The sequence below is a fragment of the Prionailurus viverrinus genome, chromosome A2, assembly GCF_022837055.1.
Source record: "Prionailurus viverrinus isolate Anna chromosome A2, UM_Priviv_1.0, whole genome shotgun sequence".
Lineage (NCBI taxonomy): Eukaryota > Metazoa > Chordata > Mammalia > Carnivora > Felidae > Prionailurus > Prionailurus viverrinus.
The window spans coordinates 182,107-195,405 of record NC_062562.1 but is presented as its reverse complement, the minus strand read 5'-3'; positions in this window follow the sequence as shown (position 1 = coordinate 195,405).

The following is a 13,299-nucleotide window of genomic DNA, read 5'->3' as shown; positions in this document are numbered from 1 at the left end:
CCTGGTAATTCCAGCCTGTCCCGTGTGGCTGGCCCTGGGCCATCATGAAATTCTTGCTGCAAGCAGGCTTTTGTGCTGGATAGCCGGGGCTGACCAGATCCAGGCAGGGAGGCAGTGGACCAGGGAGGGCTTCCCGGAGGCAGGAGCCAGTGGGGGGGGGAGGGGGCGTCAGCCTGGGCTGCCCCGTGCTCCGGCTCATCTGAGAAGCCAGGCGAGGTGATGAGATAGCAGGGCGCGTGAGCCACCCGGGGGAGCTGCAGGTGACCTGGGCTCTGTGGGGCGGGGGGCCGGTCCTCGACTGTGCCAGGCTCAGTCCCTGGAGCTCCTGTGTCTGCTTCCCTCCCTGAGCGTCCTGTGTTCAGGATCCAGCCAGGGGGCAGGCGCTAAGATCCCCTGGGCCAGCAGAGGCTGGTGGGTCACCCCTCCTGCCCGGGACCCGGGGCTCAGAAACACAGCCTGCCCCACCTGGCATCCCCGAGCCTGGTCCCACCCCTGCTTTTGTTCAGCTCCCTCCTAGCCCTCCCCCGAGACCCTATGGCTGCCCTGCCCAGGACTGGACCACCACCAGCCCCCTCCAGGGCCACCCCCCACCAAATCCCTCTCAAGGTGCCTCTGGGCCCCTTCCCTGGCTCTGGCCCAGCCTGACATGTGGGTGGGTCGGAGCCCTGCCGACCCTCACCGATGCCCTCTCCCTGCCCCCTCCTGCCCCCTCCCTGCCGGGCCGGCATAGGTACAGCCTGTTCTACGAGTTGAGTTGCGTTTTCTTCCCGGCTGATCCCGCCCCTTCCACGTCTCTCTCTCTCCCTCTCTCGGTCATGGAGTGGCAGGAAAATCCTGAAGCTGGAGGACCCAGAAGCCTTTTCCCGGCTGATGACTGTGGCGCCCCACCCGCCTCCACCTGAGAAAGAGGAGGGGCCAGCCACGTCCGAGGTGCCAGGGAGGTGAGTCTGTGACCAGGGTCTCTGCGCTGCACGAGACGGTGGCTCGCGTTGGAGATACATGCACGCAGTGGGGGCTGGGCGCATCTTCACAGTTTTTCTGTAAAGCTAAAGCTTTTTTAAAAAATAAATTTTGGGGCGCCTGGGTGGCGCAGTCGGTTGAGCGTCCGACTTCAGCCAGGTCACGATCTCGCGGTCCGTGAGTTCGAGCCCCGCGTCAGGCTCTGGGCTGATGGCTCGGAGCCTGGAGCCTGTTTCCGATTCTGTGTCTCCCTCTCTCTCTGCCCCTCCCCCGTTCATGCTCTGTCTCTCTCTGTCCCAAAAATAAATAAACGTTGAAAAAAAAAATTTAAAAAAAAAAAATAAATAAATAAAAATAAAAAATAAAAAATAAATTTTACTTAAAAAAAAAAAAAGTAGTGGGCGCCTGGGAGGCTCAGGTGGTTAAGCGTCTGACCTCGGCTCAGGTGATGATCTCACGGTTTGGGGTTCAAATCCCGCGTCGGGCTCTGCGCTGACAGCTCAGAGCCTGCTTAGGATTCGCGCGCTCTCTCTGCCCCTCCCCTGCTCATTCTCTCTTTCTCTCAAAATAAATACATAAAACCTTAAAAAAATAAGCCAGGCGTAAAAGGCCACGTGGTGTGCGAGTCCACGTGTGTGAAACGTCCAGAACAGGCTCATCCATGGACAGGAAGGGGGCTCGTGGGGGCCGGGGCTGGGGACGGAGAGAGGGTGACTGCTGATGGGGACAGTGTTTCCTTTTGGGGCAATGGAACTTTCTGGAATTAGGCAGCGGTGATGGTTGCACAACACGGTGAATGTACTACGCAGCACCGATTTGTTCCAGAAACTTCACCTCAATTTAAGTTAAAAAGATGAGCAGAGCAAGTCTGTGTAGGGTGGGTTACATCGGGGAGTAATTTAGCTCCCCAAGGTGGGGGGCACACAGGCACCTCCCTCAGAGCTGGGACTCCTGCAGGTTTTGTCCCTGTCATTGTCACCAGTGCCCATGCCGAGCCCTCCAGGTGCCCCCACCCCACCCCACCCCACCCCCAGCTCGCCGGTCCTGCTGCTGGGCAAGGCCAGAAGGGAACATTATGGAATCGAGTCAGACGTGAGGAAGAACCTGCCTGGATGGGGTAAGCCAGGGTGAGGGGGGCGGGGCACCGCGTTCCCAGGGCCTGGGACACCCCGCGAGGTGGGCCATCGGCCTTGCCCGTTTCCAGCACGCGGCTGCCTGCACACATGCCCTGGGTCACCCGGGCCTTTCACTCCTCCCCACACGGGGCTCGGGGTTTATGGCAACCTCGGAAAGATGCTGTAGGGTTTCTGTCACGTCCATCATTTCCCCCACGAGGACTCAGTTTCCCCAAATGGAACGTGACGGTAATGGCTCCAGCTCCCCCCGACTCAGTTTCCCTTTTGCGACCCCCTGTGAAGCAGCAGGAGGCGGGGACACCAACAAGGGTGGGGGAGGACGGGGTTCTTGCCCAGCGCCGCAGCCTTGGCTCGGGGGTCAGGACGCTCGAGCCCGAGGCCCTCGGGGAGAGCACCTGGCCTGAGGCTGGCAAGTCCCCAGAACAGAGTCACAGACACACGGGCGGAGCACGGCTCTGTCAGTGTTCTATCAGCACGTTCCTGGTGGCACCTGAAGGTGCCAGGGCCGCCGAAGCTTGTGGGTCTAAGCCCTGGTCGCTCCTCACCCAAGGTCATCAGCTCGGTGACTCAGCCCTGCAAGTAGCAGCCAGGACCAAGGACAGGTGAGCGAGAGCCTCTCCTGGGCACAAAACCTTAGGGGCTCCAAACACGGGGTCCCCAGGATCTTCCCGAGACAATTGTAGATTCTGGCGTTCAAGCAGCACCCGGTTCCTCCAGTGGTAACATTTTGCAAAACTGTGTTACAATGTCGCAACCAACACCGACTTTGCTACAGCGCGGCTGGCCGCCGAGTCCCGATTTCCAGGTGTCTCTACGGGCTCCTGCCCTCCCTCCCGAGCTGCAGCAAGAGCACCCTGATTAGCTCCAGGAACTCCCTCCCCTCTCTTCTCCTTTGGAAATAGAAATGCATCAGACTGGACTGTCGAGCTGGGGGCCTCTGACGGAACTTTCTGGAATGACGGACACGTTCTCCCTCTGAGCTGCCCAAGACAGCAGCCACCAGCCACGTGCGGCCGTTGAGTGAAATGTGGTCAATACACATGAGGAACTAAATGCTTTCATGTGTTTCTTCTTCTTTGGTTTCAATGTGTGGAGCCTGGCAGGGCTGGTGGGTCTCCAGCTAGAAACCCTCCAGCGGGCCAAACCCTCCCTTTTCAGGCCTCTGCACTTTCTGGGGTTGGTCCCCAGTTCCTGCGTCCTCAGTCCGTACAGTCCTGAGCCCTGGGTACACAGTCGGCACTCGATAAATGCTGGTGGAGGGAGAGGTTGAATGAGTGAGGTCTCTGGACCGCCCCCCCCCCCCCCATCTAAACTGACTGGGGCACCTCCGTGTGAAGCTTGGCTTGCCCTCCGGGGCCTCACTTTGCCCCATCTGGATAGTGGGGCAGGGGTGTCACGGACCAGGGCAGGGTGTGACCTGTCTTCCATACCTTTATCCCTCGCTGGTGCGGTTCCTTGGGGGTCCACACCCTGTGATGGCCACCCAGGGCAACACACCCCACAGCAATGGGTGACATCCGGGGGTGTCCCCTGGGCCCCCACCCTAGAGTGAAGGGCAGAGCAGGGGACAAAGACCCAGTGGGAACGGAGAGCTCCCAGCCCTGTATTTGGGGCCAGAGTGGGTATTCCAGGCACTGCAAGCAGGGAGGAGGACGCAGTTTTCGGATGGGGAAACTGAGGCACGGAGAGGTCAAGTCACTTGCCTCCGTGCAAACAAGCAGCTTGCACAGCTGGGGCCGCAGAGCCCTGAGAGCACACACTCCCCCGTGTTTTACAGTCCTGCCTCCCCTGCCTGCCCGTGCCCCGTCTCTCTCTCTCTGTCTTGTTCCTCAGGACACCTCCCTCTCTCCCTCCTTTCTGCCTTTCTTTCTCTAATAAAAGCAGCCAATATTTGCGGCATATCCAGAACTATTTTATTTCCCAGAATGAAAACACATAAAATATATTTGTTTTAAAAAATGTGTTAAGTGGGGGTGCCTGGCTGGCTCAGTCTGTTAAGCGTCCGACTCTTGGTTTCGGCTCAGGTCATGATCTCACAGTTTCGTGAGTTCGAGCCCCGCATCAGGCTCTGTGCTGACAGCGCGGAGCCTGCTTGGGATTCTCTCTCTCTCTCCCTCCCCCTCTGCCCCTCCCCTGCTCGCTCTCTTTCCGTCTCAAAATAAACACTTAAAACATCGTTTAAAGAAGTTTTAAGTTAACTAAATGTAGACATTTATGGTGCCTGCCCTGGGGGGTGGTGATAATGGTTTTCCTGATGCTTGGGGGGGGTCGGGTGGGGGGAGGTCTCTGCCTGCAGCGAGTTCTCCCGACGAGACCTCCCGACCGCTCTCCAGCCTGTCCAGGAGCGTCCTTCTGTCACCCGATGTCACCTGCAGGGCTGTCTCCCGGGCTTCTGCTGCTCCTGTCGGGTGGGTCCTGACCGGGTTGGGGGCAGGAGCCCCGGAAGGGCTGGGGTTTCTCTGTGCATCCGGCAAGGAGAGCCATCTGGGTGGGGGGGGGGGGGCAGGAGGTGAGAGCTTGAAGACAGGGAAGCGGAGGAGGATGGGGGCGTTTAGATGGGGTGCCCTGTGTCCCCATGTTTGCCGGAACACATGCAATCGATCGCGTGGGGTTTCCCCAGAGGGCTGATAGGGGCTGGGTGATGCAGCTGGGTGCGTGTCGGGGGGAAAAGACCAGACTGGGGACCCACAGGGGCATGTCCAAGACAGGACGACGCCCTCCCCCCCTCCCTCCACCCCGGGGCTGCTGTGGGGACCGTCCAAAACCAAGACAGGGCAAAGGGACGTGCTCCAGCTCACGGCTGCATGACAAAGAATCCCAAAGCTCACGGCTCAAAACAACCATTTAATTTTCTCATGATTCTGTGGGCCAGGAATCTGGGAAGGGCTCAGCTGGACGGCTTGTCCCGGGCCCAGAGGGACCGCCTCCAAGATGGCTCTTCCCTCACGTGTCTGGCTGCACCACCGTCCTGGCCTGTCTCTGTAGAGTGCTCGCCTTCCAGCACTTTCCGTGCATGGCACCCATCTCTGGCATGGCTTCCGGAAGCCCAGGTGAGCCCAGGGAAGGGAAGCAGAAACTGCTAGGCTCGAGCCGGCACATCCTCTTGGGCAAAGACAGGTCGGGTCCCAGGGACGGAGGGAAGAGGTCCCCAGGCCCCCTCCCCCAGGTCAGGACCAAAGTCGACAGGTGCGTGTCTGCAGCCTCTGCCCCGCGGACGGACCCCGAACACGCCACGCTCAGGGAGGGACCCAGACACGAAAGGCCACACGGGGTGAGTCCACGTGTGTGAAACGTCCAGAACAGGCTCATCCAGGGACAGGAAGGGGGCTCGCGGGGGGCTGGGGGAGGGGGTGGGGGCGGTGACTGATGGGGACGGGGCTGCTTTAGGGGTGATGGAAGGTTCTGGAATTGATTGTGGTGATGGGTATACACTATGCGGATATACTAAAAACCCTGAGTTGTGCACCTAAAATGGGTGAATTGTAGATCGACAAAGCCACGGCGGGGGGGGGGGGGGGGGCATAGTCACAGCGGCCACACGGTGGACACGACCTAAGCGTCCGTCCGTGGCTGAAGGACAAACACAATGTGTCCATCCACACGCTGGAATGTGACCCAGCCTCAGGAAGGACATTTCTGGCCGGTGGGGCCTCTGACCCTTTCTCCCCACCCCTCCCCCAGGCTCTCCCCTCCCCCCCCCCCCATTTCCAGCGGGCAGAGGGGGAGGGGACAGGATCGGGAGCATCTCACCCGTGGAGTCACCCGCCTGGCGCTGGGCGCTCAGGGGCCAGCCGGGTCTGGGGTGGGTGGTCTGCGGCGGGGGGGAGGGGCCAGGACTGGGCGGGGCGGGGCGTGGCCAGCAGGCGGGACCCCCACCCTGCTGTCTCCTTCGGGCCCGCAGCTGGGGGCGGGGGGGAGGCCCCCTTCTGGCCGCTTGATACTCAGTTTGCTAACCTCTCCTCCATCCACCCCCGGCCCTACTGTGGAGACCTCCTCGTCTAAGACGCCGTCCAGGCCTCGCCCTCTGCGGTGAAGGTCTGCGGAGCTCGCGGACTTGGCCTCCCGCTCGCTCCTGTGACCCGGGCCCCGCGTGGGACCCTCCCAGATGCTGCCCTGGGGAAAGGGACATTACAACCCTCAGGCCTCTGGTGCCTCGGCTGTTAACTGGGGGAGGGACGGGGAGGGACGCAAACCCCAGTGCCAGGTGTCACCAGTAAAGACTCGTGATGCAGGGGACTTTGGATTTTCCACGTCCTGGGAGAGATACGTCAAGGGGGGGTGAGGGTGGAGGGAAGGAGTAGGATCCCAGTCACTGTGGTTCCTGAGGGCACCTCCTTCCTGAGAAGGGCGGAATGCTTCCAGAACATTCCAGAATATTCCCGCTTGTATCCTCCTCCCTGGTCAACATTCCCGGAGTGCAACAGTCAGCCTGGAAGCTTGTAAAACGTGAGGTGGCCCGGCCTCTGGAGTGCGCGTGTGGCGTAGGGGACAGACTTTGCTCTGCAGTGTGGTCAACAAGTCGGTGCGTTTATCAGACCCGTCTCACTGAATCTCAGACGCCCTTCTGCTTATTTGGAAAGCGCAGGCCCCAAACCTGGTTGTCCCCCTCGCTGCCTCTCCCGGGCCAGGTTTCCCAGAAGCACACAGCGAGACAGGCATGGGGGGGAGGCTTTCTTTGGTAGGGTTCCCTGGGAAGATCCAGTAGGGCGACGATTCTCAACAGGGGTAACCGCCCCCCACCCCGGACACTGGGCCACGTCTGGGGGCATCTCGGGGGTGTCACACTGGGGTGCCCCTGGCATGGAGCATGTGCTCGGCCCCCACAGCGACTAGGAGGCTCCACAACTGAGAACCATCCAGGCTCCTGTGTTAGCAGTGCCTGGGGGGGGGGGGGGGGGGGCGGGCAGGAGCCAGAGGGGAAGGCAGGCGAGCAAAGCGGGGACAGCACAGGTGGCCCGAGGGGAGACAGGAGACCTATTTATTTATTTATTTAAAAAAATTTTTTAGCGTTTATTTATTTTGGAGACAGAGAGACACAGAGCATGAACGGGGGAGGGGCAGAGAGAGCGGGAGACAGACTCGGAAGCAGCTCCAGGCTCCGAGCTGTCGGCACAGAGCCCGTCGCGGGGCTCAAACTCACAGACCGCGTGATCGTGACCTGAGCCGAAGTCCGACGCTTAACCGACTGAGCCCCCCAGGCGTCCCAACAGGAGACCTATTTAAAACCCTGCCCTCCCTGTTGGGATGAGCCCTGGGTGCTGTATGGAAACCGATTGGACAATAAATTTCATAAAAAACAAACAAACCCCTGCCCTCGAGGTCCCACCCAGGCCGTCTGCCGTGACTTGGGGGCCTGTTTGGTCCCTTTGCTCCAGGTGGGTCACAGGCCTCCCCACCACGCTCACGCTCTCATGTGGCCCCCACCCACGCAGAGGCAGGACAGGCCCGGGTGAGCCAGGCTCCGGGGGAGGCCAAGGAGTGGGGCTTCTGAGGGCCCGGTGGCCTCCGTCTGGCACCTCTGGGGCCACTGGCTGGAGGGGGCTCAGGCATCAGTCCCCCTCCTGTCCCGACTTCCTGCAGAGACTAAACCCCTGCTCCTGCAAACACCGCCTCCTGGCAGGTCTCCCGGGCTTCCGAGAGGAGTCGCTCAGCTTTGTTTTCTGACCCGCTGAACTTCCCTTCCCGTAGGCGGGAGGCTAGACTCAAAGCCTCGATTCGAATCCAGTTAGCACTTTGGGCTGGAAACCTTCGTTCAGAGCTGGTGCGCCCGCCCGGCGAAATCTGGTGGTTTCCATGCGCTCGGGCCCATCCTTGGACCGGGGCGCTGGAAGCCCCGCGGGCGTGAATGGCCGCTGTCATTTGAGATGGGACTCTGTGCGCACACAACGCCCCGCGCCCCTTCCCGTGACGCACCTATGGCCTCAACACCACTGCCCACCCCTGCTGGACTCCAGAGTTCCGTAACAAGCTGCTGGTCTCTGTCCAAGGTGTCCCCTTCCTTTCCCCAAACCCAGTCACATACTCAGTTTGTGACCTAGGGAAGCCACCTTCTCCCCGTGGGTGAACAGTCCGTTCTTTGCCCAGGCAGATCCCGTAGTCTGACTTGGCATGAGACTATGGCCCAGAGATTAAATCCAGACAGAACCCACTGGCACCCGACTGGGCTGGGCCTCACCCGTTCGGGGTCACTGACCCACTTTGAGGAGGTGCCTTCCCGGGTCGGGATGTCAAGGAGAAGGCTGGGCTGGCTGGTTGGAAATGTTTCCACCTTCAGCCCAGGCTAATGTGAGCCAAGTGGAACCAGGAAGCATCGACCCACAGCTGATATTACTGACAAACAGCAGTTGTGTGGGGGAGGGAAACCTCTTCCTCTACCCTCTTAGGTTCTGTGCCCGGGGACGTGTGAATTAAACTGGTGAAAGACATTAAAAAAGTTTTTTTTTAATGTTTTATTTTTGAGAGAGAGAGAGAGAGAGAGAGCAAGCACGGGAGGGGCAGAGAAAGGAAGACAGAAGATCCGAAGCAGGCTCTGGCCTGACAGCACAGAGCCTGACGTGGGGCTCAAACTCACAAACCGTTGAGATCATGACCTGAGCCGCAGTCGGAGGCTTAACCGAGTGAGCCGCCCAGACGCCCCATGAAAGACATTTTAACAGGAGCCATACGAAGTTGCTTATTTTTAGTTTTACGCGCTCAGGCATCACGGACAGTAGTAAGTGTGCAAAGGAAGCGTGGGGTCTGAGGCTCACACACCGCCGTAACAGGAAAAAGGAGGTGACAAAGGCCGCTTGCGGGAGAGCAAATGAATTTTAGGAAAAATAAACAGGCCGTTAGGAGACTGGACAGGAGGTTTGATGGTCTGTGACAAAGTCTGGGGAGGGTGCTAGCATCCCTTCTCCTAGAAGAGGGTTTGCTCCCTGGAAGGGATTTATGACAAATGAGTTCTTTTGGGAGCCTCTGGTTTTCGGCAGATGAGGGACTGCAGGAGCTCAGACGCCCTCAGCTCAAAGTAATTCTTACACCAAAGTGGCGGCTTTTGGGGTAGCATGCCTTGGTCCCCTTCGTAGCTCCCCCTAGATTTTCTGCTAACCCTCCATTTTTTTTCTGTTCAGTGTCAGGCATTTTTGGTGTGGATGATATTATCCCTGTGTGAGATCCAGGCCCTAGAGACAGGGCAGAAGGGTGCGGGGGACGACACTCGCCCTGCTCCCCAATGATGGCTTCATAGAAAGAGTGTGCCCCCTTGGGGCACCTGGGTGGCTCAGTCGGTAAGCGTCCGACTTCAGCTCAGCTCATGATCTCACAGTCTGTGAGTTCAAGCCCCGCATCGGGCTCTGTGCTGACAGCTCGGAGCCTGGAGCCTGCTTTGGATTCTGTGTCTCCCTCTCTCTCTGCTCCTCCCCCACTCACACTCTGTCTCTCTCTCAAAAATAAATAAACATTTAAAAAAATTAAAAAAAAAAAAAGAGTGTCCCCGCCCCCCCCCCCCCCCAACGAATCCCCATTCCTGGAATTAGCTTGTCAGCAGCGCCCCCTAGAGGCCACAACCAGCTTGAACAGGGCTGGGCGCCAACCAAAGACCCCTGGATGCAAAATTCAGACACCTTCTCACCTCCTCAAGGACACTGCAAGGGACTGGGGACAGGGGTTTGGTCAGCAAGCAGCGTAAAGTGTCAATCAGATGAGACAAAATGGCCTGCTGTCCTTCCCTCGTCACCCCTGGGGCTGGTGTGTCCTCACAGCTAATGTCTGTGTCTTCTAAAGGACACCAGAGCACAGGTAAACATGTCATATTTTCACATCAGCTGAACTTAACTGAGATATAGTTTACTCACAGTGACGTACGCAGATCCTAAGCACATCTGGATGGGTTTAGGCAACTGAGGAGGGTATGTCACCCACACCCCCATCGAGATCTAGAACATTCTGGCCCCTGGAAAGTTCCCTCCACTCCCCAGACAACCATTTTCCTGATTTCTGTCTCCATAGAAGTTATACCTGTTCTGGAACTTGATCTAACTGGGACCGAACGGGATGTCCTCACCATCTGGCTATAGAGCTGGGACTTTGCAAATGTATGGCATGAGGTAAGAAAGTTTGTGTTTGGATATACCTAAAACTTTTTGTTGTCGTTGTCTTCACTTGAAACATAAAACCCTTTACTGATAGAGGCATCGCTCTCTTCTCTGGCCAGGCATGGACACACAAGATGTTTAAAAAATAAATAGAGATCGGGGCATCATCTGGGGGGCTCAGTCGGTTAGGCGTCGGACTTCAGCTCAGGTCATGATCTCACGGTTCGTGGGTTCGAGCCCCACATCGGGATCTGTGCTGACAGCTTGGAGCCCGGAGCCTGCTTCGGATTCTGTGTCTCCCTCTCTCTCTGCCCGTCCCCCACTCACATTCTGACTCTCTCTCTCTCTCTCCCCCCCAAACATTAAAAAAACTTGAAAAAATAAGTGATTATAGCCAACATATGACCCCTGTCCAGACTGTTGCCCCCCTCACACTCCACACGTGGGTCATCTCCTCCGCAGACGCTTCCCCGAGAACTCATAAAGGAGAAGAACTTTCAGGACGTACAAGTATCCTACGCAGTGTCCCTACATACGAGACCGTGATGCTACTTCACGCCTCACAGACCGACCTTAAGTCCTTCGTGCTGTCTGGTTTCTTATTATTGATTGATTGATTGATTGAGACAAGTGGAAACGGGACAGAGAGAGAGGGACACAGAGGATCCCAAACAGGCTCTGTACTGACAGCAGAGAGCCCCGGAGAGAGCCGGATATGGAGCTCAAACCCATGAACCGTGAGATCACGACCTGAGCTGAAGTCAGACGCTTAACCGACTGAGCCGCCCAGGCGCCCAGAGTGTATTTATTTTCATGACTGTATATATTCCATTGTATGAATACACTATCAGGCTATTTACCCATTTGACTTGGGTTGTTTTTGGTTTGGGGCGATTACCAAACATTTAAAAAATGCTGCTGTGACTATGTCTGGGCTCTGTGTTTGCATGTGATTCACGAGGGTAGGACGTAAGAATGGAATTACCGGGCTGTAGCAGTTGTGTGCATTCAAACTCCATAATGCGAAACTGTTTCTCAAAATTGTGGCCTGGTTTATCACTTCCCAGCCTGACAACAGTTCCTGCTGCCCCACACCTCTGCCATCGTTTCTTATTAGCACATCTGAATTTCTTTTCCCAGCCTGTGGGGTCTGTAGTGCTATCTCACCGTGATTTCAACTTCTGTTTCCCTACTCACTAATAAGGCCGAACACCTTTTCATAATTCGTTGCCCATTTGGGGTTCCCCCTCTGTGGCTCATCTAGTCAAGTGTAGCTCAGCGTTCAACCTGGTTTCCTAATGTTCTCTTAACGATTTCCAGGAGCTCTTTGTAGATCCCAGAGACAGACCACTTGGTGCACACAGAATAGACCCCTTCCGCTGTGTGTCCTGCCTTTTCGCTCTCTGGATGGGCTGCCTTTTTAACAGTTCTTAATTTTAATATAATCCAATACACCATTCTTTTCCTTTATTGTTACGTGACCTGTTTCAGAAATTCTCACCACAGAAGCATTGTTTTACATCATCTTCTAAAATGTTATTGTTCTGGGGAGCGCCTGGGTGGCTCAGTCGGTTAAGCGTCCGACTTCGGCTCAGGGCGTGATCTCGTGGCCCGTGGGTTCGAGCCCCATGTCTGGCTCTGTGCCGACAGCTCGGAGCCTGGAGCCTGCTTCGGGTTCTGTGTCTCCCTCTCTCTCTGCCCCTCCCCCGCTCATGCTCTGTCTCTCTCAAACCAAATAAATAAACATTAAAAAAAGTTTTCAAGGTTATCGTTTTATCTTTCCTATTTACATCTACAGTCTCACCCAAATTGACTTTGAGTATGGTGTGAGGTAGGGGTCACGTTGTGTTTTCCCGTGGTGACACCCAGTTGTCCCAGCGTGCTTTGTCGAGGACCTCGTTTTTTCTGTGCTGCCCTGCACTACCACCTGTAGCCTGAATCACTCCCCTGGATGCTAGCAGCGTCTGTCTTGGGCTCCTGATCTCTCTGTCCATCTTCAGCCCCTGTCTTCGTGATTGTAGCTGTTCGAGAAGTCCTGATCAGCCGTACGAGGCTGTGCTGTGAGTGAGGGGAACCCAGCACGTTTGCTCACCCCCCTTCAGCCACGCACCTAACTCAGCCCCGTCAGCTGTGCCCATCAGCTTTACCAGCCTTTGCCTGAATCCATACTCTCAGGAAGACTCGCAGACTCTTGGGAGTATCAGCTCACAAGCCCTTCGACGTCAACGTGGGTGTGATGACATCAGATGGGGTGCGGCCTGAGCAGGCTGCGTGCACTTGAATCTTCACTTACCACCCTGCACAAATTCCACTGCAGGTGGGCATGTGCAAGGCTCTTCGTGAAACCTTCAGGCATTGAATGGCTCCCACTGTCTTCCCTCTGCTTCCTAGGGTGAGCTGCTCAGACCTGACCTCCCGACCCTCCAGGAGCAAAATGCCATTGGCAGACAAGAATTGATGGCCTGAGTAAGAAGTGTCAGGAGTCACAACAGTTTCTGTCTGAACCTGCACTTCAAGCAACCGGACTAACTTGGGTGGACTGCACAACCACCACAAAGCCCTCCCATTTCTATGTGCTCCCTTTGCAAGGAGATGGTGTTCCTCCTGTCCAGAGGGGGTTCTGTTTCCCCATCCCATTAGCATTTGTTTATTTTTGAGAGAGAGAGAGAGAGAGAGAGAGAGAGAAGTGGGGGAGGGGCAGAGAGGGAGGGAGACACAGAATCTGAAGCGGGCTCCAGGCTCCGAGATGTCAGCACAGAGCCCGACGCGGGGCTCAAACTCCCAAACCGTGAGATCATGACCTGAGCCGAAGTCGGACGCTCAACCGACTGAGCCCCCCAGGTGCCCCAAGGACTTCAAATTATTATAAAAGAACATGAAGATTATACAGCTATACTTTCTGAATTTCTCAAACACATTCCATTTCAAAAGCTGCAGGCTAAGTTTACACGTTAGAATATTCATGAGGCCATTCCTCCTTTGTATGCACCTATAAAAATCAAAAACGAAACCACGCTTCCCTAAAGACATAGCTATTTCTAGACTCCATTAGTGTCATCATAAAAGCCCACTGGAAATAAATTCTCACTTTAATGTTAACACTTTTCACAATACATCTTTCCTAAAAA